Genomic DNA, 26829 nt, shown 5'->3' with positions numbered 1-26829 from the left:
TTGCTGCGAAGCTTCAGCCTAAAATAAATGGCTTTGCCTGTAGAAATATGTATGGTACCACACATTTGTCAAAACTCTCCACCCCTCTGAAAATGCTGTAGTCCTGGTAACTGGAAAGCTCAGCAGAGCTGAGAGCTCTGCAGGCTGGCAGGGTGTGACATAGACCCCATGAGGGCAGGGCTCGTGCCCACTTTATTCACCACCCTATCCTAGGTCCCAGGCTCAGGCCCAGGCCCAGGCCCAGAGCAGCCACTTGAGAATCGAGCCCATTTGCTATGTTTACAAGTATAATATGATAGCAATATACATACGTACTATATGCATCAGTGTATTCATATGTATTTAAACAAGGATGCCTGTGACTTACCTCAAGCTGTCCATGATGAATTAGAAATGCCTTGGTTACCAGTAGGGAAATAAGGAAATAATCCTCAAATTTTGGAATTGGGGGAGGGGAAGAGAGGAGGAGGGGTGGGGGAAAAATGGTTCCTTATTTAGCATGAGACAACCAGCTTCCTAAATAGTACCTTTCTCTACATAAACCATAAAAATCATTTCAAAATTCACCACTTTCTGGCTTTTCATGCCTTTAAGGAACAAAATTGACACAAACAGTCAATATTTTCAAAAAGAGCCAAGAGATTATTCACTGACCCCCCAGGAAGCCAGCCCTTCTCTCTTTTAAAAGATGTTTTCTATTGCTGCCGTTTTAAGTAAGAGGAGTTAGCAATTGAGAAATTGTTGTGAGGCTTATACATGACAGTAGATGAGATTTTACTCTCCAAAGGAGAATATTTTTCCCCTCACTACACACTGATAGAATCATGCACTTGATGTAGGAACCCAGCAGCAATTGAAACCTCAAATTGAAAGGCTCAGAGGAGCACAAAGGAGGAAGCAACGGGGAGCCAGATCACACAGAAGGTCCCTCCAAAGGCAAGCACATTCTAGTTCTGACCAGTTAGATCTTCCAACCTGGATGCACTCCTGCAGACACCAGCAGCCGGCGTTTCTTCAAGCACGGAAAATGCCAACACCTGTGCCCCAGCACAAACTCAAGCCAAACAGTCTGGGTTCTGGTCCAGGCTCCTCCACTCAACAGCCAGGTGACTGCAGTCCGGTTCACTGATTTCTTCGAGCCTCAATTTCTCACCTCTAAAATGGGCCTAATAATAGTCCTTCCCTCAGAGTAGTGATAAAGATTTTAAAAAGAATGATAATGAAAGAAGACTCATGGAGGAGTATCTGGGGTAGAATTCGTGTTCAAAAGAGCATAGCTCTTGTCATGTGTTATTAGCAGGATTTGCATTCTTCCAGTGTTATCTTCATTATTATTATATTCAAGGAGTTTGGCCTGACCTGAGGTAGAGGTGTAGAGCGGCAGTCATCCTGAGGGAGAAGTAATGAGAAGTTTTGAGGAAACTAAAATTAAATCCACACTCTCTCCTTCCTGCCCCACCCCCTCCTGTCAGATTATCAACCCTGAAATTTTGGGATTAATCTAGGCTTTTCACGGGGATTAAGGTAATGCCCTGAGTCCCTCTGAGCGAGACCCACAGTGGTAGAAACAAAGCTGTCAGGGTGACATGCAGTACAACAAGACTAGTTTTACTCTTTGGAATTAAGTCTTAAGTAATTACTCTCTAAATAGTTTCTCCTTAGAAAAATTCAAAAATAAGGAAAGACAAGCTTTCCTTTGACCAATATCCTCTACAGAAAAATTCAAGAATAAGGAAAGACAAGCTTTCCTTTGACTAATATCCTCTACTTCTAGGGCCGCCCAGAGGTAAGTACTGTGATCAGGGCGGAACGCATCCTTCAGATTTTGTCCATAGAAAATACACTATTCCTTTTGGTTCACAGAAAAGGACTCACACTCTAGGTCCCATTTGGCAACTGCTTTTTTCATTCAATAATGTCTAGGGATGTTTCCAGATTGGCATATATAAATGGTTCTGACCTTTTCACTCTTCTCAGGGTGTGTCTATTCCTAATAACTGAATGGGGGGCCTTAATAGGTCCCATGACAGCCCATCTCTTGCCCGCTTCTGTCTGTCCTTTGTGGGCAACATGATCCTAGCTTGAGAGTCTGGAGATTTGTTCTTTGGTTCTAGTACTTCTAACTAGAAGTGAGACCTTGAGATCATCATTAAGGCCCTCGGGATAGATACTTTCAGGCCCCTTATCTAGCAAATGAGAGAATTGAATTACATGGGTTCTAATTTCTGGTACAACTACAGTCATCAGGGTTTGGGGTACTGGGACAGAAAAAATATTTCTTTCAGTATTAGAATGAGGAAGGTTGTGGGAGTGGGAAGAAGCTGATGAGTTCTGAAGACGTTCTTCCTGCAAACAGGTATCTGCTTTCCACAAAGTTAGAGCCATTCTTAAACTAACATCTGGTTTCCCTCATTCTTTGAATGCACACATAGCAGGGATGTGGGCTTTGTTTGATATCACAGGAGTCAAGATATTTTTAAGTAGTCACGCACACACCCAAATTACTCCGGTAGAATTTGGTTGAAAGTATTTGCATCTAGGCTGCTTATTGGGGATGGAATTAGGATGTGAGAGAGCAGGTTTGGGGAAGTGAGTACTAAAAGGGAGAGATTCTGAGTGCCCTAAAAAGGTTTGTTCGTTTAGTCAATAAGTAATGAACAACCATATCCAGGGGTGAGAGTAAAACAAAGAACCAAGACTGTCAGAACTGTATGCTTCCAGAATCTTAGCCAGCGTTCCTCACCTGAAGGGTGTCTGCGTTATGGGGTGATTCTCTTGCTCTCCAGTCCATCACCAAGATATTTTTCCTGCTGGATTGTTCAGATGTGACCTTAAGAACTGCTTGTCAGCAAGTCTTTTTAATAAGGTTCCCTTCAACCCAACCATCAATGTTTAAATCAGTAAAGAAGAGAGGGGTGGTTGACAATGACCATTTTATTACTATCTGTGTTTCTGGAATGTATAAAGAAATTATCATTTTTAACACCAAAAGGAAATATTATTTCACTAGAAAACAGAAAACTGGGACCTATTATGGCCTGGATGAGCAGTGATAAAATTTGGAGTGTGTGAGGAGGTTGTATTGAGGGCTGCAGTGTTCGATGAGCAGGAGAGAAAGACTCAGCAAACCATCACCTACCTTTTCCCCTATATCCTCTGAACTGCAGTAGGTTGTGAAGACTTGGGCGTCCTTAGTATGACCTGCCCCATACTCTCTGATGCTGAGCCCTTGGAAGCTAGTTCCCACTCCCCCACCCCTCCAATATTCTGTTGGACCAGCTCATATCCCCAGCTGCATCCCCACTCCCTAGATGTACTCCCAGAACTCCAAGACTGGGGTCTCCAGAACTTACTTCTCACTTTATTTCCAGGATCAGCCTTGTCTACTGAGTCAGAGAGACAAAGCACAGAAGCTGTCAACCCTATCTGGTTCTCTAGTTGACTAAGGAATTTCATTTCATAGCCTCCAGCCCGTAGACTCCCTGCGTCAAATAGAGTTACTGTTAAGTGGGCATTGGAATGAACCCTCGTTTTTGTTTTTGTTTTTGTTTTCACAGAAGGCTAAACATAAATTCACAAAAAGCAAGGCAAACCTTCCCTTCCTTCAACGCCACCTCCCCACCATCCCCCAGTCTCCCCACACTATTCAGAGGTTTAGAGCCTGCAGAGTTCAAGGCCCATCTTAGGTAAAGCTCTAAGGTAGCCCCTTTGGATGATGTTTTGTAGCTCCTTTTCCCTTGCAGTGACCTCCCTCTGTGCCGTCCCAGGGCCCCTGGATGTAGAGGACCCCTCTCAGCCTCACCTCCACCACAGTGCCCCTTTCTAGGGTCTGGGATGGCTCACACACATGCATCCTCATCCCCCAGCCCTGGGAATGCAGGCCAACCACGCCCTCCCATAGGAGTCCCATTGTATAAGAGGGTCCCTGGAGGCAACACTGTTTTTTAAAATTTTGTCTTTAATCATATATTTCAAACACTAACAGGTGAAAGGGAGTTGAAGTTTTCTGGTCGTGAAGCACCTCAAATCTTCCCACTTGCCCTGCAAATAATGGTAATTCATTATTCTTTAAGTTTTCCTGATGTCTCTTTTCATCCTCAAAACTTGAGGACTAAAACCAGGGACTGAAATTGTTAGATGCCTATAGTTCACCAAGAGAGCATGGACTGCAAGCTATAAATTATCTTTTATGTAAACTGAAAACAAGTTTAGTTATCAGCAAATTAAAACACGATTATATGGGGGCACCTGGGTGGCTCAGTCAGCTAAGCATCAGACTCTTGATTTCAGCTCAAGTCATGATCTCAGGTCATGAGATCAAGCCCCACATCAGGCTCTGAGCTCAGAGGGGGTCTGCTTGAGATTCTCTTTCTCCTTCTCCTGCTGCCCCTCCTTCCACTGGCACTCATGCACTCTCTTTTTCTGTCTCTCTCTCTCAATAAAATATATTTTTTAATGGATTATGTGGACACTTTGGCAAAAAATACTCAGGACTTTGAAAAGCAATGAATAAAACCACTATGTCTGTGTTAAACTGAAATTCCCAAAAATATTTCACAAGTACAACATGCACTCCTTTTCTGATAAACCATTCTATTCATATTAATATCATGTCAGAAAAAGTTCTAACTGGCTTGATCTTGATATTTCCCTCACAAGTGAAACTATTTATTATTGAAAATAAATTTCATTTTAGATAGTTAAAAATGCACATTTATGTTGTATGAGTGCATGTGTACACTTAATAATTTCTTTAGAATTATAATTCATTTCCACTGTCACTAAGAAGGGCATTTTAGGTGTGATGGAAAGATGAATATGTGAAAGTAAATAAATGGTCTAATGTGACTACTTCCTCATTTTTATTCATTTGCAACCATTTCCACACTACCAGCCTCTGTTAAAATTTAGTTCTATTTGAGGCATTTATATGTAAATGATACCTTGCCAAGACATCTCCAGAGGTGTGTGTGTGGGGGGGGAATTACAGAAATGTAAGAGCTCTGCAAACAGTCCCACTAAGTGCTGAAGCCCACCAAGTCATCCCTCTGGAAGCCCAGACCCCTGAATCCCACAGATGTGTGGGCCACCTCCGGTCAAAGGCTTTCCTTATGCCTTTAACCCTCCCTATGAACTGCTATGCCTTTCTGTCTTAAACACTATGTGACTTTCAGGCATTCTTATTACTTTCTTTTTTCCCCTCACATAAACTTTGCTTTGCCTCGACAGTGAGACAAACAACCCTGGAAGCATCATTTCCAAATTTCAAGTCCTCATATTGCTGCTGCTGAGGAATCCATTCATTGCGTCTTACTAGTCATCATGATTTCATATTCCACCCTTTAGATCTCTTGCACACACTGCTATTTCTGGAAACAGTAACATGCAGGAGATGGCATAGGGCAAAGATAGCACTGAACACCGGCACGGTAGAGAGGCTGTTTTTATTATTTTGATTTCCTTATGTTGCACACTCTGTGATATCCAGCTAGATGAGCTCTGTGGTTAATATTGTATTTGAAATGAAAAAGGTTCCAAGTTCTTCAAAATTTGTATTCTCAGAGGCTGTCTTCTTGGATTTCTACATCTTAAAAGCAATCTTCTGACAACTAAGATCATATTTAAATCGGCTTTGCAAATTCCAGCAAGAAACTGAGTCCACATCATCACTTGAGGCTCTATTCTGTCGACTTCCCTTGCTTCCCCCTAGCCAAAAAGATAAACCATTTAAAAATTTGTAAAGTTAAAAAAAATTATTTAACTATTCAACATAAAGCTACCCAGGCTTCCTGGGAATTATATTATAGAAGGAGAAAGGGACAAAAAGATATGATGCCAAGAACTGGAAGAGAAAAGTTCATAAATTAAATATAACTCTAAAGCAACAGAACAAAGCAAAAACTAATGGGCAGACTGCAATTCTGGTTTGGTTATTTTTGAACTAAGCTAGAATTTACTTGTTCAAAATGATCCCTCCAGAACTGCTTTAAGGGCACACAGCTCCCAGCTGTATGGATTTCTTTCATATAACAATTAAGCACCAAGGCTAAAGCATATGGCTATCTAACAAAATGCACAGCCCAGGAAGAGAAATGGGCTTTAGTTTCAGTTTACCTGCAGACTCCTGACTTGAAGCCTCTGAAAGTATCTGCACCTTCGTTTTACCTTTTGTACAATTCTATTTGGTTATTGCATACTTAAAAAAATAAAAAAACAACTTCCTTTGAACATTCCCTGGCAGAGAGGAGAAAGACCTTGTTCTGTTCCCATCTCCCATTCTGAGCTTCTCTACCATCTGTAGTTTTTTCGTTCCCAAAGAGGAGTCTTCTCTGACATTTTGGAAGTTCACAGTGCAAATCTACCCTTTATTAGCTCTATCTGGCAAGCGACTTGAGCTCTCTAAGCCACATGTATTCAACAAATATTGAGTTACTATATGCCAAATACTTTTCTAAAGGGAGAGCAAGACAAAGCACCCTCTTACTAAGCTCCCATTCTAATGAAAGGAGAAATAGTGAGCGCATGGATAAAGAAGCAGTTAATGGAATGTCAAGTGGCACCAAGAGCTGTTAAGACAAGTAAAGCAGGATGATGGGAAAAGAGTGAAGAAGGGGGGCAATTTTAGAGAAAGCCATCAGAAACGGGCTCTGTTGGGTATGAGATTAGGTCAGAGTCAAAATGCAGTAAGAAAGGGCATCATATCTTGGGGAGAGAACAACTGCAGACAGGAACAAAGCTTTGGAGAAGGGCAAAGAGCTAGTGTGGCTGGAGTGAGGTCCGTGTGAGGCAGAGCAGGAGTTGGGGGGAGCAGTGAGGGGGTGTGGGCAGGGCATATATGTGCCCATGAGCCACTGTGGACCTTTAGATTTTATTCAGTATCAGGACGTAGTTGGAGAGTTTTAGCAGAAGAGTGACATGGCCTGATTTCATGTTATGTAAAATGGCTCCGATGGATTTTGTGGAGAATGGACTACATGGGAATAACTATGAAAGCAGAAAGACCAGAAAGGTTATAGTAATGGCTACAGCAAGGGATGATGGTAGCTCACTAATCTATAACACAAGGACAATGGTAGCAACACCTGCATGGGAGAATGACATCGGATAATACATGTAAGTGACTCACCATAGCATCAATATATAGCAACAACTCAACGTTAGCATTATTGTTGTTATCATCAGGATTATTTTGGGGTGATTCCCCTACCCCAACTGGTAGCTAATTTTCTAATCTTTGGCACATCCTTTGCATGAAGGATTTCAAATATTCTTTTTATCCCCTCTAAACATGTCGTCCTGTGTCCTAGAGCAGCTCTGCATACAGGAGGGTATATGTGTTTGGTCAAAGTTCAAAACGCTTTGTCAAGGCTATTTTTATTCATTGTGGTTGCCAGTCCTGCCATTTATGGTAGCAGATAAGCAGACTGGTGGAGAGTTCTGGACAGTATTGTTTTCCATGGAGCATCTGATAATGAGGGGGCAATTTCTGGATGTCACAACAACAGAGGGACTGTGCTGGCACTTAGTGGGTGAGGTCCAGCAAAGCTAAATAGGAAAGCCCTACACAATAAATGATTTCCTACCCAAACTGCCCATGCTGTTGCTCTGGGAAACACTTAGGTGGCAGGAGAGTCTCCATGCAAATTGTAGCAGCCCAATTCCAGGGAAGTTTGCAATGGGGGAAGAGAAGCCTGAGGATGCTGGTGTAGAGGAAAGAGCATTGGGTTGAGAAGCAGATCTTAGTCTCAACTACAACAATACAAGTCATGTGGATTTAAATTTTTCATTCATTGTTAAGACTCAGCTTCCCTATCCATAAAGTGGGAGAATTTTCCTTGACTACTTCCTTGGAAGGTTAAGGAAATTCAATAAGATAATAATGCCCATGTATGCATTTATTAAATTATAAATCATCATGAGGCTGAACAACCTATCTCTATACACACACAAGTTGTTAATGAGATAGAAAATACAGTCTCTGCCCTAGAGAATTTATAATTCAATCATCATTAAAAAAGAGCTGCAAGTTCCCATTAGAGAAGAAAGTAGGAAATGTGTTTTCAAAACCACAGGCCCAGTTTTTACAAGTCAAGCATTTTATATTTAATTAAACTTTGCAAATGCCAATTCTTCCCCCACCCCAACTAAGCTTATTTTCTCAAGTATGTCTATTGTACTAAAACATATGAAATAAAAGACACTAAAAAGGCTATGTGACCTTTTAAAAACAAAGTCACAAGCAACATTGTTTATGACACCTACTCTCTTTTAAAAATGGGAAACGAACTAGGGGTGGTAGAAGGGGAGGAGGGCAGGGGGTGGGAGTGATTGGGTGACGGGTACTGGGGGTTATTCTGTATGTTGGTAAATTGAACACCAATAAAAAAATTTTTTTTTAATAATTAAAAAAAATAAAAATGGGAAAGGAAACAACCCAATGGTCAATTAAGGTTTGTTTGTTTTTTTTCCCTGTTTTGTTTTAATCATGATTGTCTCCTTTATGGCAAAATAATCTCATTGGAGGAAATTCTGATCCGCTAGGGTAAGTTTGAACTGATCTTTTATCAAATTTTATTTTTATAGTCAGAAAACATCTACTTCTATACATTCATTCATTACTCATTCATTCATTAATAGATTGTGATTATTATCTACTATAGAGGAGCTTTGTACAAACTTTGTCTTAAAGGGCACTCCTAACCCAAATAAACAACAAAATGGGAATAGGAGGTATAGTGGCAACAGATATTAAAAGTTAGAGTTTGCATACTACTTTGAAAGGGATAGATTTCCTTAGTAAAATAAATTATTAATAACAAAAAAAGAACTGTTTTTCAGTGTACTGAGATTAAAAGTTTGGCAAACTAGGTTTATTATATAAGATTAATCACTATGGTAGACACTGACTGTTTATCCTATATTCACTTCCCTTTCTCTGCTAACAAACACCAATTTATTCAGGTAGCAGGCAGAGACTCCTCTATTTCAATGTAGATGGATTTCTATACCATTTCCATAATGTGAATCTTAATTTGTGTAACGCAGTTGCTACCTGTGGACAATGATTGCTATGAAAGTAGAGATGAGAGCCAGTTTTAGTCAATGAGATATAAATAGACATCTGTTAGGTGAGCTTCCAGAATAGCTTTGACCCACTGTATTAAAAAAACAAAGCCTAATTAGAGATGTATATTGCAATGCCAAGAGCAATCACTAAAAATAGCAATAACATAAAGGGGAAGAGCCTAAATATCAGCAGATAAATTAAAATGGAATACTAAAAAAACTTTTTAAAAAGCTAGAGTGTAGGAACAGAAGAATAAGAAACAAGGGTTACAAAAGATGAATTATTAAATGATAGAAATAAATCTAACCATATCAATAATTACACTAGGTTTATGATCTAAACACATCATGTAAAGGGAAAAGATTGTGAGAGTGAATAAGAAAGCAAGATTTGGAGTGCCTGGGTAGCTCAGTTGGTTGGGTACCTGCCTTTGGATCAGGTCATGATCTCAGAGTCCTGGGATGGAACCCCACTTTGGGCTCTCTGCTCAGCGGAGAGCCTTCTCCTCCCTCTCCCTCTCCCTCTGTGCTCTCTGTCCCTCAAATAAATAAATAAATAACTTTTTTTTTTTTAAAAGCAAGACTCAATTATATGCTCCCTACAAAAGGCATACTCTAAACAAAAAGATACAAATAGGTTTTGAAAGAAAACAGAATTTTTAAGAAATACAGTGTATTCTAAAACAATGTTTAAGAGACCCAGACTAAGAAAAAAAAAGAAAACAAACAAAAACAGAGGAAACTGATAGAAAACAAATAGAATGGCAGGCTTAAGCCTTAACATATCAATAATTACATTAAATGCAAATGCTGTAATATGCCAATTAGAAGACAAAGATTGGCAGAATGAATAAAAGAACATGATTATCTATCTGCTGTCTACAGTGGGTGCAGAACACTGGATAAAGGTCATAAATGTTGTTAAGCATCCTACAATGCACAGGACAACTTTTAGCTCTTCCACAAAGAATTATTGGAGCCAAAATTTTAGTAGTTCTGAGGTGAGAAACTCTGTATCAAGACACTTTGCTATTGGCAAAGGTATAGTAAATAGACTAATGGAAGAGAATACAGTCTAGAAATAGAACCATAAGGTTGGCAGATTTTCTTTAAGTACCAAAGTAATTCAATGGAAAAAGGAAAATCTTTTCAACAAATGGTACCGGAGTAATTGTATAGCTATATGGAGAAAAATAAACATGAATTCTTTCTTCAAATCACATATAAAATTAGGTGAAACTGTATCACAGAATATAAACATAAAACCTAAATCTATAAAACTCCTAGATGAAAACAAAGGAAAAAAATCTTTTTTTTATCTCAGGATAAACAATATTTCTTAGATATAAATACTAAAATATGGATCGTAAAGGGAATAAAATAAATTGTACTTCAACAACCAAAGAAGATATATCAATGGCCATTAAGCACATAAAAAGATGCTCAATATCATTAGTCATTAGGGAACCGTAAATCAAAACCATAGTAAGATACCACTTCACATAAACTAGGATGGCTAGAGTTTTTTTAAAAACAGGCAATAACAACAACAAAAAGCAGGCTATAACAAGTGTTGGTAAGAAGGTGAAGTACTAGCAACTCTCATCAACTACTGGAGCGTGTATAAAATGGTGTAGCCATGTAGAAAACAGTTTGGTGATTTCTCAAAAGGTTAATCATAGAGTTACCATACAACCCAACAATACCTCTCAGCTGTGCTCTAAATGTTAGCATATCTCCCGTGTACCCCCCTACCCCATTCATATGTTGAAATCTTTTTTTTTAATAATAAATTTATTTTTTATTGGTGTTCAATTTGCCACATATGTTGAAATCTTAATGCCTGATGTGATAGTGTTAGGAGGTGGGGCCTTTGAAATGTGGTTAGGTCATAAAGGTGAAGCTCTTATGCATAGTAGTAGTGTTCTTGTAAAAGAGATGCTATAGGGCTCCCCAGACCCTTCCACCATATGAAGACACAATGAGAAGTCTCCAACCCTGAAGAATCCCTCATCTAACTATGCTGGTATCCTGATCTCAGACTTCCAGCTACCAGGACTGTGAGAAATAATTTTCTATTGTTTATTAACCACCCAGTCTGTGGTATTTTGTTAAAGCAGCCCAAACAGACTAAGACACACTCCTGTGCATATACCCAAGAGAAAGGAAAACATATGTCCACATAAACACTTGCATTCAAATATTCATATCTGCTTTATTTGTAATATACAAAAACTGTAAACAACTCAAATGTCCATCAACAGGTGAATAGCTAAACAAATTGTGATATATCCATCCACTGGACCACTATTTAGCTATCTTAACTACAAAAAAAGGATAAACTATTCATTCCCACCATAACATGGGTGAATCCCAAGACAATTATACTGAATAAAAGAACAAGTATGTACTTTATGATTCCATTTATAATTCTAGAAAATGGAAACTAATCTTTACTGACAGAAAGCAGATCAGTGATTGCCTCCTGATGGAATTAGAGGGAGAGATAAACACTTGATTTTCTTTAATTTTTAAATAATTTCTATACCTAAACTCACAACCCTGAGATCAAGAGTCCCATGCTGTACCCACTGAGCCAGCCAGGCACCCTGGGAGGGATACATTTTAAAGAGGTACAAAAAAACTTGTTTAGTTTTTTTTTTTTTAAGGGGGAAAAAAAAGGTGTAGTAACAATATTTAAGCTTATATAGAAATAAAATAATGTGAATGCAATGGAATTGATTAAAAGAAGAAATATGATTTGACTAAGCTTCCTTTTAAAAAAGGATAAGTATCTCACATCCCTATGTTTATTGCAGCATCATTTATAATAGCCAATATGAAGCAACCCAAGCATCCATCAACAGATGAATGGATTGGGGCACCTGGGTGGCATAGTCAGTTAAGCACTCTAATCTTGGTTTCAGCTCAGGTCATGATCTCAGATTCATGAGATGGAGCCCCCCATTGGGCTCTGTGCTCAATGGGGAGTCTTCTTATGATTCTCTTTCCTTCTTCTGCCCTTCCCCTCTGTTCTCTCTCTCTCTGTCAAAACAAAAAAAAAAAAAGATGGATAAAGATGTTGTATATAGCGACACCTGGGTGGCTCAGCGGTTGAGCGCCTGCCTTTGGCTCCGGGCGTAATCCCGGGATCCAGGATCAAGTCCCACATTGTGCTCCCCAGAGGGAGCCTGCTTCTCCTTCTGCTTATGTCTCTGCTTCTCTCTGTGTGCCTCTCATGTATAAATAAATAAATCTTAAAAAAATATGTTATATATATATATATATATATATATATATATATATATATATACACACACACACAATGGAATATTACTTAGCTATAAAAAGACTAAGATCTTGCCGTTTGGAACAACATGGATGGACCTAGAGGGTATCATGCTAAGTGAAATAAGTCAAACAAAGAAGATAAATACTACATGATTTTACTTATGTGTAGAGCAAACAGCAGAAATAGACCTATAAATACAGAAAACAAAGTGATGGTTGCCAGAGGGAAGAGGGGTGAAGGGATGAGCGAAATGGGTGAAGGGGAGTGGGAGATCCAGGCTTCTCGTAATAGAATAAGTCATACAGAGAGAAGGTACAATATAGGGAATATAGTCAATAGTATTTTAATAACATTGTATGGTGATAGATGGTAGTTACACTTATGGTGAGCAGAGCATAATGTGTAGAATTGTTGAATCATTATGTTGTACCCCTGTAACTAATATAATATAACATTATATATAATATAATATAACATTGTATGTCAACTTTACTTCAATTTAAAAAAGATAAATATCTGGATTAAAAAGAAATCCAATAAATCTGATGCGTTTAAAAGGCATCTTAAAAACACAAATACACAGAGGAACTAAAAATTAGGATGGCTTAAATTGAAAATGAAGAAAATTGAATTTTTTGATACAAGAAAAGTAGGGATTACTATCATGATAGTGAATAGAGCAGAGATCTTACCAAAAGCATTATGAAGTAAACCAGATCCCTATATGATTGTATAAGGTATATTTAAAAGAGAGGGAATGGAAAAGAGAGGCAAACCAAGAAACAGAGTCTTTATTACTATAGAAAACAAACTGAGGGGTGCTGGAGGGGAAGTGGTGAGGGGATTGGGTTAAATGGGTGGTGGGCATTAAGGAGTGCACCTGTGATGAGCACGGGGTGTTATATGTGAAAATCACCAAATTTTACGCCTGAAACAATATTACAGTCTATGTTAAGTAACTGGAATTAGATAAAAACTTGAAAAATAAAATAAAAAATAAAATAAAAAGAGAAAATCTAACATTGATATTATATATCCCAAACAATATAGCCACAAAAATATAATCTAGACAGTGCCTGAAATGCAAAAAGAAATAAAAATTAAAACATACTTTAAAACCTCAATATTTGATTATCAGAAAGAATATGACAAAATACACACATAGACAAATGTTTTCTTAAAAATTAAAAGTTGAATAAAATGATACATTATGTAGTAATAACCCAGTTCATTTAAAAAAAACAATGATAAGGCAAGAAAACATTTTCTTTTAGTTATTGTGGGTTTTTCACAAAAAGTAACCACATTTTGGGGAACAATGACATAACTAGGAAATGCACAAAGGCAGAAATTCAGCAAACCACATACTCAGATCACAACAAAATGATCTACAACAACATTAGAATTTAAAAGTGTCCAGATAGGGCAGCCCAGGTGGCTCAGCAGTTTAGCGCCGCCTTCAGCCCAGGGCCTGATCCTGGAGACCCGGGATGAGTCCCATGTCGGGCTCCCTGCATGGAGCCTGCTTCTCCCTCTGCCTGTGTTCTCTGCCTCTCTCTATTTGTGTGTCTCTCATGAATAAATGAATAAAATCTTTTTTAAAAAATCTAAAAAAAAAAAAAAAAAAAAGTCCAGATAGAAGGGATACCTGGGTTGCTCAGTCGAGCAAGTAACTCTTAATCTCGGGTTGTGAGTTTGAGCTCCACATGGGGTGTAGAGGTTACTCAAACATAAAATCTTTTTTTTAAAAAGTGCCCAAATAGAAATATATTTCTATATGTTTTCCTAATGCTTGGCTAAATTACAAAGTAACACAATATGCAAATACACTAAGTCAAAATTTATGGTATATTACAAAAGCAGAACATTATGGAATATTGTATTGTTCTAGAGGTTTCTAGTACTAAGAAATAAAAAGAGAAATATCAACTGGGTTTGTACTTTAGTTTGAGAAATAAAACAAACTAAATAGCAAGCCAAGAGAAAGTAGGAAAGGAGAAGTAATAAGAATAAGAATAAACATATTCTGAGGAGAAGAAAAACTAAAATTAATAACACCATTGATTCTACCAAAAAAATTTAATAAAAGAACCCATTAACACAAGCAATGAGAAGAGAAAAAGAAAATGCCAGTCAGTAGAATTAACTGCTGCATTAATAACTATTTGTTGAAGAACAAACTAAGAGACAGCAAATACAAAAGTGAGTTAAAACAGGAGAAATATAATTTATATGTACAATATATATAATGTGAACATAAATAATTGTTGATTCAAGGAATCAGTATTTCTAATATTTGAAATTTTTATTATAAATTTTAGAAGAAAAATTAGGAGAATATAATTTTCTTATACCCTAACAAGATTTTTATTACTACTTAGGAATAGACAGCTACCAGAATACTATAAATACAATATTAAAACTGATAAAATAAAAGCAAGGAAATAAATAACATGGTAAGAGCAATAAAAATAGGTAATGTAAAAGTTCCAAATCCTAAAGAAAACTTAGTAATTGAAATTGAAAAAGAATTTGTCTTTGGAGCCTCATAGTGCTTATTTCTGGAATGCAAAGTGAAACAGAGCAGGCTTCTTCATGTTTTCAAGAGGAAAAGGGTATAAGTCATATTGTAAAAGAAAATATTTCATAAAAGTCATCATGTTTAATTTCTTCTCATAAGAATTTAATAATATCATTAAAGGAAATTTGCCAAAAAGAAAAAAATTACCATAATATTCTAAGTCTTTATTTCATATAAATCTTTCTAATCTTTTCCCAAATGCAGATATATTTTTACATGGCATTATGTATTCTGGCTTTTCACATAGGATATCAAATATGTTTAATTTCTACATGTTTTTTAATAAAAATGAAATATATTAGTTATGGAGATCTTCTTTATTCTGATTAACAATTTCACTAATAGAATGGATTTATTTACAGGAAAATACAAAACTCTAATAGAGGGGGAAAAGATAAATTTATGAAGACATATGACTTGTTCCTGTCTAAGAAAGCTAAGTAAAATATTAACATGTTTACTAAATTAGGTTAAATTAAATACCAGTTATACTCTCCAGCCCACTCTCTTGAAAAATTAATAGTGAAATTTATCTGGAGAAAATAGTAAACAAATCTATCATGTAGTTCCATTATTATTTGATAATGATGATGATGATTAATAATCATAGTAGTAGTAATAACAATATTATCATTATAATCTTAATGCTGGCATCCTTTTTTTCCAGAATAACACTGGTAGTCAGTGATTCGATTCAACTGTTTTCATCTCCACTGACTCCTTAGTAAAGAGGAGAAAATTCACATACCACTGTAAACAAAGAGGCAGTGTAGGGCAGAAATAATTCAAGAAGAGGGATAAGAGATTTTTTAATACATCAAAATTTAAAAAGAATTCCAAATAGGCTAGCATTAAACATTGAATGTATTTTTATTTTTTAAATTTCTAAAATTTGGGCAGCCCTGGTGGCTCAGCGGTTTGGTGCCGCCTTGAGTCCAGGGCCTGATCCTGGAGACAGGGAACTAGTTCCGCATCGGGCTCCCTGCATGGAGCCTGCTTCTCCCTCTGCCTGTATCTCTGCCTCTGTGTGTGTGTGTGTGTGTGTGTGTGTGTGTGTGTGTGTGTGTGTCTTATGAATAAATAAATAAAATCTTTAAAAAAAAAGTTTAAAAAAATAAATTTCTAAAATTTAAATTCGATTAATTAACAAAGAATGTATTATTAGTTTCAGAAGTAGTGTTCAGTAGTGATTCAGCAGTCTTATATATTACCCAGTGCTCATTATTTTTAAATATGGGGGGGGTGGAATGGACTGGTGTATTTATCTCAGCTATAGAAGGCCAGTACATGATAAAATGGGGGCCATTTTCAGATTTATACATAAAATATAAAACTTTGTAAAGTATACAATATTAAAGCAAAGTCAAAGAAGAGAAATGTGTAATAAACTATTGATAAAAGTTTACTATCCAAATTATTGAACGGCAATTTCAAATATATAAGATTAGTATCTCATTCTTCCTGATTTACAGTCAATATGGACAAACCATTTACACATACAAACTTGCAGACATCAACTTACCAAAATAAAAAATGCACAGTCTTGCTGTGCTTCTTTATTAAGGAAATGGACATTCTAGGGTATAATTGCACATCTATTAAAAATCAAAAGTAAGGGACCCCTGGGTGGCTCAGTGATTGAGCATCTGCCTCTGGCTTGGGTCATGATCCTAGGGTCCTAGGATCAAGTCCTGCATTGGGCTCTTGGCAGGGAGCCTGCTTCTCCCCCTGCCTATGTCTCTGCATCTCCAGAATAAATAAATAAAATCTTTTTAAAAAATTAAAAGTAGATTAGAGGCACCTGGGTGGTACAGTTGGTTAAGTGCCTGACCCTTAGTTTTGGCCCAGGTCTGATCTCAGGGTGGTGAGATGCAGCCCCAGGTTGGGCTCCACACTCAGCATGGAGTCTGCTTGAGTTTCTTTCTCCCTCTCCCCTCTCTATACCCCCACTGCTCTCTCTTTCTCTCTCTCTCTCTCTCACTGAAATAAATAAATAAATCTTTTTAAAAAATTAAAAGTGAACCAAAGCCTAAGGTGGGGAGCACTGGTTGATGGAAGTGGGGTTGGAGGGTAGGGGAAAAATGTATAGTTGCTAATGCCTAGATGTCATGCATAATTTGTAGAAATACAATTTAAAAGAATTTTTTTAATCATTCAGAAAATCTACCTAGCAATAAGCCATGAAAGAACTAATGTCTTTAAGATGGTAATTCCATTTAGGGGACTATATAGGTAATAATTTGAACCAGTATGTTCAAAGTATTGCTATAACCCTGAACAAGTCATTTAATTCTTGGTTTTGTTTAACTATATATGATGCGTTGGTCTAAAGCAATGGTTCTTACATTTAGTCTGCAAATCAATCACCTGGCCAAGTCTGGTCTAAGCTCCCATCAAAGAACAAGTGTATCTAGGAGAGGTGAGGAAACTTCCCTCTTCTCCTTATTCAGTTTAGGTAAGACATGACTGGGTTTGTAAAAATAAATTTTTATTATGAAACAAAGGTAAAAAAGTAACGACAAAAAAAGTATCACCACCTGGTGACATCCAGACAGAGACTGGCTAAGGCTGGCTCATTACTTAGGTCTGTCTAGGTGACCTCAATACAGAAGCTCTTAGCCCTTCCGTCTAAATCCTTGAATCTAGGGGATCTGTTAGGAGAGTTAACTATCTGAAAAACATTTTTGAGGGCTTTCTAGGTGTCAGATACTTCATTGAAGCAAATGCTTTCCTGGGGCTTATTTAAACAAATCATCATGAGGAAGTAATTGTGTGTGCAAAACATTTTGAAGGACACATAGGTAGATCCAGAGTGACATGCTTATGAAAATGCAGATTCCCATGCTCCACTCCCAACCCCTCTCATCTGCTGAACCAGATTCTCTGTGGATGAGGATGGAAAATCTGCCCAAAAGATTCTTACACGGGCAGTTTGAATGCTACCTTTAAAATAAAAGTTGGACTTAAAAGAGTTTTAAAATCTTTTTTGCCCCCAATTTTTGAGTCTAAAAGAAATGTTTTTAAGATTTTATTTATTCATGATAGACACAGAGAGAGAGGCAGAGACACAGACAGAGGGAGAAGCAGGCTCCCACCAAGGAGCCTGATCCAGGACTCGGTCCCGACCCTAGGATCATGCCTTGAGTCAAAGGCAGACACTCAACCGCTGAGCCACCCAGGTATCCCTGAGTCTAAAATTTTGTTTTTAATAATTTAAAACTTAGAAATAGCTTTAGATGAAAAATGGGGAAATGAGTAAGGCATACTACTGTACAGTGGAGTAGCACAAAGGTCTATTTGACAAATTTCTTTTGGAGGATTTAGTTAGATTTTATTAAATAATGAAAGCTTTAATGACCATTGCTGTAACTTTTTGCTCTAAGTTCCATTTATGCTCAATTTAAGTAGCTTTCCTTGGTTAGATATTCTGGTACAGCACTGTTATAAAACATATACTCCAATATTCTAGCACACAGACATAACTTAGCTTTTCTTTTGCTTATTATTTTGGTTTTATTATATCTCTATTGTGGTCTTCCTGGCACTATGTTGAGGGTATGCTGGGTAATTCAATGCATGTCTTTAATCTATGTCTTGTGTTAATGGCATTTACTCCCTCTCCATTTGTCACCACATCAGTAATTCTCTAACCTGCCACTAGCAACCTTCCCACCCTCAAATACATCCTGCATTCCCACCAGCATAGAATCTACATGCTTGGAGTGGTAAAGAATTAACCTTACCCAAAGAGAGGTCTGCATTTTTCCCTGAAGTCCTGGGAGGTGATCTCTAAGCCCTTAAAATGACCTGCTTAATAAGAGGGTCTTTGTTTACCCATGGACCTTGAATCACACTGGATAGTCCAACAATGTGGTTAATAGTGGAAGCTTCAGGCCCCTGACTTCCAGAGGGACTGTGTGCATGCCAAAGGCAGTGCGCCTCAAAGACTGATACCACACAGTGAGAGAAAACAGACCTTACTAAAATAATCTAGCCATATACACACCATCACCACCACCAATGTTACCCATAAACAACAACAAAAACAAGCCCCAGAGGGAGGAGAGGGAAATCAGAATCCATAGCCACAAAACATTACCTAAAATGTTCAATTTTCAAAAAAAATATTGAGACATGCAAAGAAACAGGAAAGTACGGGCAATACACGGGAAGTTTTTTAAAGAAACTGCCTGTGAGAAAGACCAGACGTCAGATTAACAAACAAAGATTTCAAAGTATTCCTTATAAATATACTCAGAGAATTCAAGGTAATGATGCATAAAGAAATTAAAAGAACTTATGATGACAATGTCCCATCAAATACAGAATATCAATAAATAGAAATTATAAATAAGAACCAAGTGGAAATTTTGGAATTGAAAAGCAGAATAACTGAGATGAAGAGTCATTAAAGAAACTCAGTGATAGATTTGAATTGGCAAAAAAAAAAAATCAGTAGATTCATAGAGATTATACAATCAGAAAACAGAAAAATAGAATGAAAAAATTAAGAATCTCAGAAAAAATATGAGACACCTTTAAGGACACTTCCAAGTAATAAGAGTACCAGAAAGAGAGAAAGAAGAGTGAAGCAGAAAAAATTTTGAAGAAATAATGGCTAAAAATGTACTAAATACTAAAATGTACTAAAAATGTTCACTTACATATCCAAGAAACTCAATAAACTCCAAGTGGGATAAGTGCAGAGATACAATCTGGCATATGCAGTTCTTGCCTCCTTTGTCTATGATTGATTGACCATATAAACATGGGTTTATTTCTGGGCTTTCTATTCTGTTCCAGTGATCTGTGTGTCTATTTTTGTGCCACTGTCATACTGTTTTGATTACAATAGCTTTGTAATAAAACTTGAACTCTGAAATTGTGATATTTCCAACTTTTTCGTTTTTAAAGATCATTTTGCTTATTCAGGGTCTTTTGTAGTTCCTTACAAATTTTTGGAATATTTGTTTTAGTTCTGTGGAAAAGGCTGTTGGTATTATAAAAGGGATTGCATTAAATCTATAGATTGCTTGGGGTAGTATGGATATTTTAACAGTGTTTGTTCTTCTGATCTATGAGCATGGAATACCTTTCCATTTCTTTATGTTCAATTTCTTTCATCAGAGTTTTATAGTTTTCAGGGTACAGATCTTTCACCTCTTTAGTTTATTTCTAGGTACTTTATTATTTTTGCCGCAATTGTAAATAGGACTGTTTTCTTAATTTCTCTGCTATTTCATTATTAGTGTATGGAAATGCAACAGATTTCTGTACATTGATTTTGCATCCTGCAACCTTACTGAATTAATTGATCAGTTCTAGTAGTTTTGGTGGAGTCTTTGGGGTTTTCTATATTAGACTCATGTCACCCACAAATAGTGAAGTTTTACTTCTTCCTTACCTTTGGATGACTTTTATTTCTTTTTGTTGTCTGATTCCTATGGCAGGACTTCCAATTCTCTGTTGAAGATAAGTGGTGAGAGGGGGACTTCCTTGTCTTGTTCCTGACCTTAGGGGAAAAGATCTCAGTTTTTCCCCATTGAGTAGGATGTTCACTGTGAGTTTTCCATACAAGGCCTTTCCTATATTCAGATTTGTTCCTGTAAACCTACTTTATTGAAGATTTTTATCATGAATGGATGTTGTACTTTGTCAAATGCTTTTTCTACATTGAAAGTGATCATATGGTTTTTATCCTTTCTCTTATTAATGTGACATATCATGTCAATTTGTGAAGATTGAACCACTCTTGCAACCCAGGAATAAATGCTATTTGATTGTGGTGAGTGATTTTTTAAAATTTATTGTTGGATTTGGTTTGCTAATATTTTGTTGGGGATTTTTGCATCTATGTTCATCAGGGATATTGGCTTGTAGTTCTCTTTTTCTCTCTGTGGTGTCTTTATCTGGTTTAAGTATCAGGGTTAATGCTGGCCTCATAGAATGAATCTAGAAGTTTTCCTACCTGTTCTATTTTTTGGAAAAGTTTAAGGATGGATATTAACTCTTTTTAAAATATTTGGTAGAATTCCCCTGTGAAGCCATCTGGTCCTGGACTTTTGTTTGTCGGAAGTTTTTTGATTACTGATTTAATTTTATTGCTAATAATCAGTCTGTTCAAATTTTCTATTTCTTCCTGCTTCAGTTTTGATAGTTTATACATTTACAGGAATTTATCCATTTCCTCTAGGTTGTCCAAATTGTTGGCATATAATTTTCATAATATTCTCTTATAATTCTTTGTATCTCTGTGGTATTGATTATTTCTCCTCTTTCATTTGTGACTTTGTTTGAGTTCTCTCTCTTTTATGAGTCTGGCTAGAAGTTTATCAATTTTGTTGATCTTTCAAAGAACAAATTCCTGGTTTCACTGATCTGTTTTATTATTATTTTTTAAGTTTCCAAATCATTTATTTCTGCTCTCATCTTTATTTCCTTCCTTCTGCTGGTTTTGGATTTTGTTATTGTTCTTTATCTAGTTCCTTTAGGTGTAAAGTTAGGTTTTTTGAAAATTTTCTTGCTTCTTGAGGTAGGCCTGTATTGCTGTAAACTTCCTGTTAGAATTACTTTTGCTACATCCCAAAGATTTTGGAATGTTGTATTTTCATTTTCATTTGTCTCCGTTTGTTTCTTAACTTATTTTCTTGGTTGATCCATTGATTGTTTAGTAGCATGTTATTTAACTTCCATGTGTTTGTGCTCTTTTTATGTTGTCTCTTGTAGTAGATTTCAAGTTCATAGTGTTGTGGGGTCAGAAAAGATGCATGGTATGATTTCAATCTTTTTGAATTTCTTAAGACTTGTTTTGTGACCTAATAAATGATCTATTCTGGAGACTGTTTTGTGTGCAGTTGGAAATAATGTTTATTCTTCTGTTTTAGGATGTAACGTCTGGACTATTTTTGTTGAATACATCTCATCCAGTGTGTCATTCAAAGTCATTGTTTCCTTGTTGATTTTCTATTTACATGGTCTGTCCATTTGGTGTAAGTGGGGTATTAAAGTCCCCTACTATTATTGTATTACTATTGATTATTTCCTTTATGTGTTTTATAAGCTGTTTTATGTATTTGGGTGCCTTCATGTTAGGTACATAAATATTTATAATTGTTATGCCTTCTTGTTGCTTTGTTCCCTTTGTTATTATATGGTGTCCTTCTTGTCTCATGTTACAGTCTTTATTTTAAAGTCTAGTTTGTCTGATATAAGTATTCCTATCCTGGTGTTCTTTTCACAACCATTTGCATAATAAATGTTTCTCCATCCCTTCACTTTCAATCTGCATGTGTCTTTATGCCTGAAACTAGTCTCTTGTAAGTAGCATATATCTTTTTTAAAAGTCCATTCCATTACCCTATGTCTTTTGATTGGAGCATTTAGTCCATTTACACTCAAAGCAATTATTGATAAGTGTGTATTTGTTGATATTTTTATTTGTGTTTTGTGGGTCTTGGATTCCTTTTGCTTTATTTTTTGCGTATCTATTGTTGGTTTTGGTAGGCTTGTATATAACATCTTCTGCATATAGCAGTCTATATTAAGTTGATGGTTGCTTAAGTTGGAACCCATTCTTTACTTCTCTTGTGTCCATGTGTCATGCTTTACATCTTTTTTATTTTGTGAGTTCCTTGACTGATTTTTACAGATAGATTTATTCTTACTGATTTTGTGCTTTCTACTTTTATTTTTACTTGTGGTCTTTCCTTTCCACTCAGAGTTCCCATTAACATTTTTTGTAGGGCTGGTTTAGTGGTCATAAATTCCTTTAAATTTTGTCTGCAAAATTGTTTATCTCTCCTATTCTGAATGATAGCCATGCTGGATAGAGTATTCTTGGCTGCAGATTCTTTTTCTTCATATATATCTTTGAATATATCATCCACTCCCTTCTGACCTGCAAAGTTTCTGCTGAAAAGTTCACTGATAGCCTTATGAGGTTTCCCTTGAATATAACGGTCTTCTTTTCTCTTGCTGCTTTTAAAATTCTCTCTTCATCCCACTCTTTTGACATTTAAATTACTATGTCTCTTAGTGTGGACCTCCTTGGGTTGATTTTGTTAGGGACTCTCTGTGCATCCTGGATCTGAATTTGTTTTTTTCCCCAGATTTGGCAAGTTTTCAGCTATTATTTCTTCAAATAAATTGCCCTTTTTTCTCTCTCTTCTTCTTCTGGGATCCCTATAGTGTGAATGTTATTACACTTGATGGAGTCACAGAGTTCCCCAACTCTATTGTCATTTTGCATAATTTTCTTTCTCTCACCTGCTCAACCTGATTACTTTCCATGACTCTGTCCTCCAGATCACTGGTTCATTCTTCTGTTTCCTCAAGTTTACTACTTATTTCTTCTAGTGTATTTTTTATTTCAATTATTATGCTCTTCATCTCTGATTGGTTCTTTTTTTATCTCTTTGTTAAAGGTCTCACTGATGTCTTCCACTCTTTTCTCAAACCAGTGAGTATCTTTAAGATTATTACATTAAATCCTCTACCAGTTATGCACAGAGAGTCCCCTTTATTTCTGGAGGAGTCACCCAGAGATCTCTGTCCTTCTGGGACACTCTGACATGAGTAACTAATACCCTCTCATATGCCCCCAGGCATATTTTTCAAACTCCTGTTTCTATGCTCTTTCTCCACAGGCTGTTTTGCTTTCTGTTTAAGGACAGGGACTGTATGCTATTGCCTTCCAGGCACTCCCAGGACAGAACTCACTGATTTTTAAAGTTCCAGGCTGCTGGTTGTAAAAACTCAACAAAACTTGGTCCCTCTGGTTTTCAAAGCCAAATGTTACAAGGATTCATCTTCCCCATTTGACCTCTCAGGTCTGTTTCTCTCCCCTCTCAGCAGCCTGTCCATTTAGCTCTCTACCGCATCTCTAATCCTCCTATCCTCTTCAATGCGGCTTCTTCTCTACATTGAGTTGTGAAATTTGTTCTGTCAGTCTTCAGGGCATTTTCTGGGCTACTTACACTGATGTGATTGTTATCTAGTTCTGTCTGTGAGACAAGGTAGCTTAGGATCCTCTGGAAATCAAATTTCTGTTGTTTTAAGCCACAATTTTTGGTAATTTGTCACAGCAGCTCTAGGAAATTAATACACCAACCTTGAATTACTAGGGCAAATTCTTGTTGATCATCAGCCTCGTCATTATATCCATTATTGAAAGTGTACTATTGAATACGTCTGAAACTAACATAACACAGTATGTTACTTATACTTGAAATAAGAAAAAAAGAAATATGGTATTGAAGGCACCACTATTACTGAATTGTCTATTTCTCCCTTTAATTCTGACAGTTTTTACTTCATGTATTCTGGGGTTTTGTTTTTAGTGCATATGTTTAAAATTGTTATAACTTTGTGACACATTGATACTTTTACCAATATAAAATGACTTCTTTATCTCTCATAACATTTTGTTATCTTAATATCTAATGGTTTGATATTAGCATAACCATTTTGGCTTTCTTATGGTTTCTATTTGCATTGTAAATCTTTTTGGATTATTTTATTTTGAACCTCTGTCTTTGAATCTAAAGCATATCTTCTGTAGTCACCATATAGTTGATTTTTTTTTAATCAAGTCTAACAATCTCCCTCTTTTGTTTAGAATGGGTTAATACATTCTCCAATCTGCTTAAGCATATATATTGAGGTCTTAATTTTAGACTTTGTATTTTTCAGTTGTAGAATTTTAAATTGATTTTTAAAAAACAGATTCTGGTTCTCATGAAATTCTCCATCTTGACTCATTAATCAAAGCTATTTTTAAGTCCATCTTTGATAAGCCTCATAAGCAGGCCATCTGTGGATCCAGTTTTATTGCCTGTTTTTCCTTGTGGTTCTGCTCTTTGGTATTCTCCATAATTTTTACTTAATACTTGGTATTGTACATAATACACTGTACAATCTCTGGATGTTACCTTCCTACAGAAAGGGATCACCATATGCCCTGCTAGGAAAATAGTGTAGGCAGATCACATTAATCCAATCTATAATTCAGTGGATGTGAAACTAGGTTGCAATTTTATAAGGTTTAATTTACTCGGATTCTCTCCTGTGCTTAAGGTGTAACTCTCAGAGTTCTTAAATGAGATTCTGGAATATGTTCTAGAGCTTCTCTTGATAGGTTCTAAAATTCCTGAAATCCAGTTTTTGCCTCTTCAATACCATAATGCAGTATACATTTAAAAAATATCTTTGCTTTGGGTTTCAAGTTTCTCCCTTTTTGTTTTTTAAAATCCTGCTCTGAACAATCCAAGAATTCAGGCAAATACTCAAGGGGAAAATCAGCAGAGCGTCAGATTCATTTCCTTGAACCTTCCTGCTTTATTGAGATCTTAGTCTCCCAAATGCTGGTTGGCACAGTTGCCATAGTTTGTTTGCCTCTCTGATTCTTAGCAGTAACTTTCTTCTTGGCCTTTCTACTCAGATTTGTGTCAAAAGCTGATAATTCCATAAAGGAAGAAATAGCTGCAGTATGTTTGCTCACTTCTCTGATTACTGTGTTGCAAATCTCCAGGACAACTCACAAATTCAATGATTCCGGAGGACTCACAGGCCTCAGCATACTCATGAGTATGGTTTATTATAGCAAAGCAATACAAAGCAAAATCAGCAGCAGGGAAAATGTGCATGGAGTGAAATCCAGAGGAAGCCAGGCATCAACTTCTAAGAATCCTTTACCTGTGGAATCACACACGGGATGTGATTCATTTCTCCAATATTGAATTGTGACAACATATGTGAAATGTTGTCTGCCACAGACACTGATTAGATTGATTGCCCAAGGTTTGTATTGGAAGCTGGTCATAAGCACCTTCTGCCTAACATGTATCATAATTACAGACTCCCAGAAGGAAAGTAGGTGTTCAGCATAAACTATGCTGTTTGTATAAATAGTTTATACATAGTAAGCTATCTTATCAGTTAAGGAATGGTAGGAAAATTCTCATAATCCAAGTTTCCAGATGCCAGCCAAAGTCCACCATTATAAGCAGGGCTTTCTAAGGATAGTGCCTCAGGCCTGCTGTGTTAATTCTTTTCTGCACACCTTCTCTCTGGGATTTTGGCTTATAAAAGTCCTCTTTGCCTAAAAGTTCTTTGATGGCTTAAAACACTGGTTTTAAATAATATTATCTATGTCACTAGTTGTTATCATTGAGTGGTGGTGTGCTGTACAAGTGTCTGGTTACTTTTTCTTCTCTGCTGGACATTTAATTTGAAAAATTGTAGAATGATGAAGTTTTTTTTCCACCATGGAGTATTCATTTGTTTATTATTGAGCACCTATAGGATTACTTTAATCTAGTTTCAGGAACAAGGGATGATAAGTCCTTGTGTATGTGTGTAGAGGAGGTGGTAAATGTACTTTCAAGTAACTTTTACTTCTCTGGTGGATCTTTATGGGGTCTGGTACCCAACCATGGGAACCCAGGCTCTCTGCCATGACTTGGCAGGCACTAGTATCCAAGTTTTATCTTCCTATCTTGCCAGAGATAGTAAAAAACACTGTTTATCCCCTTAAGTACTTCTTCTGGAATCAGCCAACAACTCCAGGTAAGAAGGGCCCTAAGCTGGGATTGCTTTTGAGATTTTTATATTTTAAAAAGATGGTTTTCAGATTACCTAGTTGTCCATGGAAATTTTGATGTTAACTACATAGTTTGCCATTACTGGAGATAGAACTCCTCCTCTACCTTATTTCTTACACTATAAAATAAGCTCCTTAGATGCAACATTTTGAGGAAAATCATGATAAATAGGGTGTTTAGCATTGCACACAGAAGCACAGCATATAGGGAAGGCTAATCTAAATCCAGATTCACATTGTCCAGTCTATGAGGAAGAAGAACAGCTGCTTCTTTGGAGAAAAGAGCATCAA

General features: G+C 36.6%; 1 protein-coding gene across 4 annotated transcripts in view; it reads right to left on the bottom strand.

The window, feature by feature from the left end:
• Positions 1-5567: 5567 nt before the first annotated feature.
• HYCC1 (hyccin PI4KA lipid kinase complex subunit 1) overlaps positions 5568-26829 on the bottom strand; it is a 124838-nt gene continuing 103576 nt past the window's right edge. For 3 of the 4 annotated variants that reach the window (XR_012010858.1, XR_012010861.1, XR_012010859.1), the window contains exon 14: positions 5652-5706. The gene's annotated coding sequence lies outside the window, so the exon portion shown is untranslated. Of the gene's footprint in view, positions 5707-26829 lie in introns of all 4 variants that reach the window. The other variant, XR_012010862.1, reaches the window with a different exon arrangement.

The sequence above is a fragment of the Canis lupus genome, chromosome 18 (genome assembly GCF_048164855.1).
Source record: "Canis lupus baileyi chromosome 18, mCanLup2.hap1, whole genome shotgun sequence".
Classification (NCBI taxonomy): domain Eukaryota; kingdom Metazoa; phylum Chordata; class Mammalia; order Carnivora; family Canidae; genus Canis; species Canis lupus.
The sequence above is the reverse complement of the archived record's forward strand: the minus strand, read 5'-3'. Positions and strand labels throughout refer to the sequence as shown.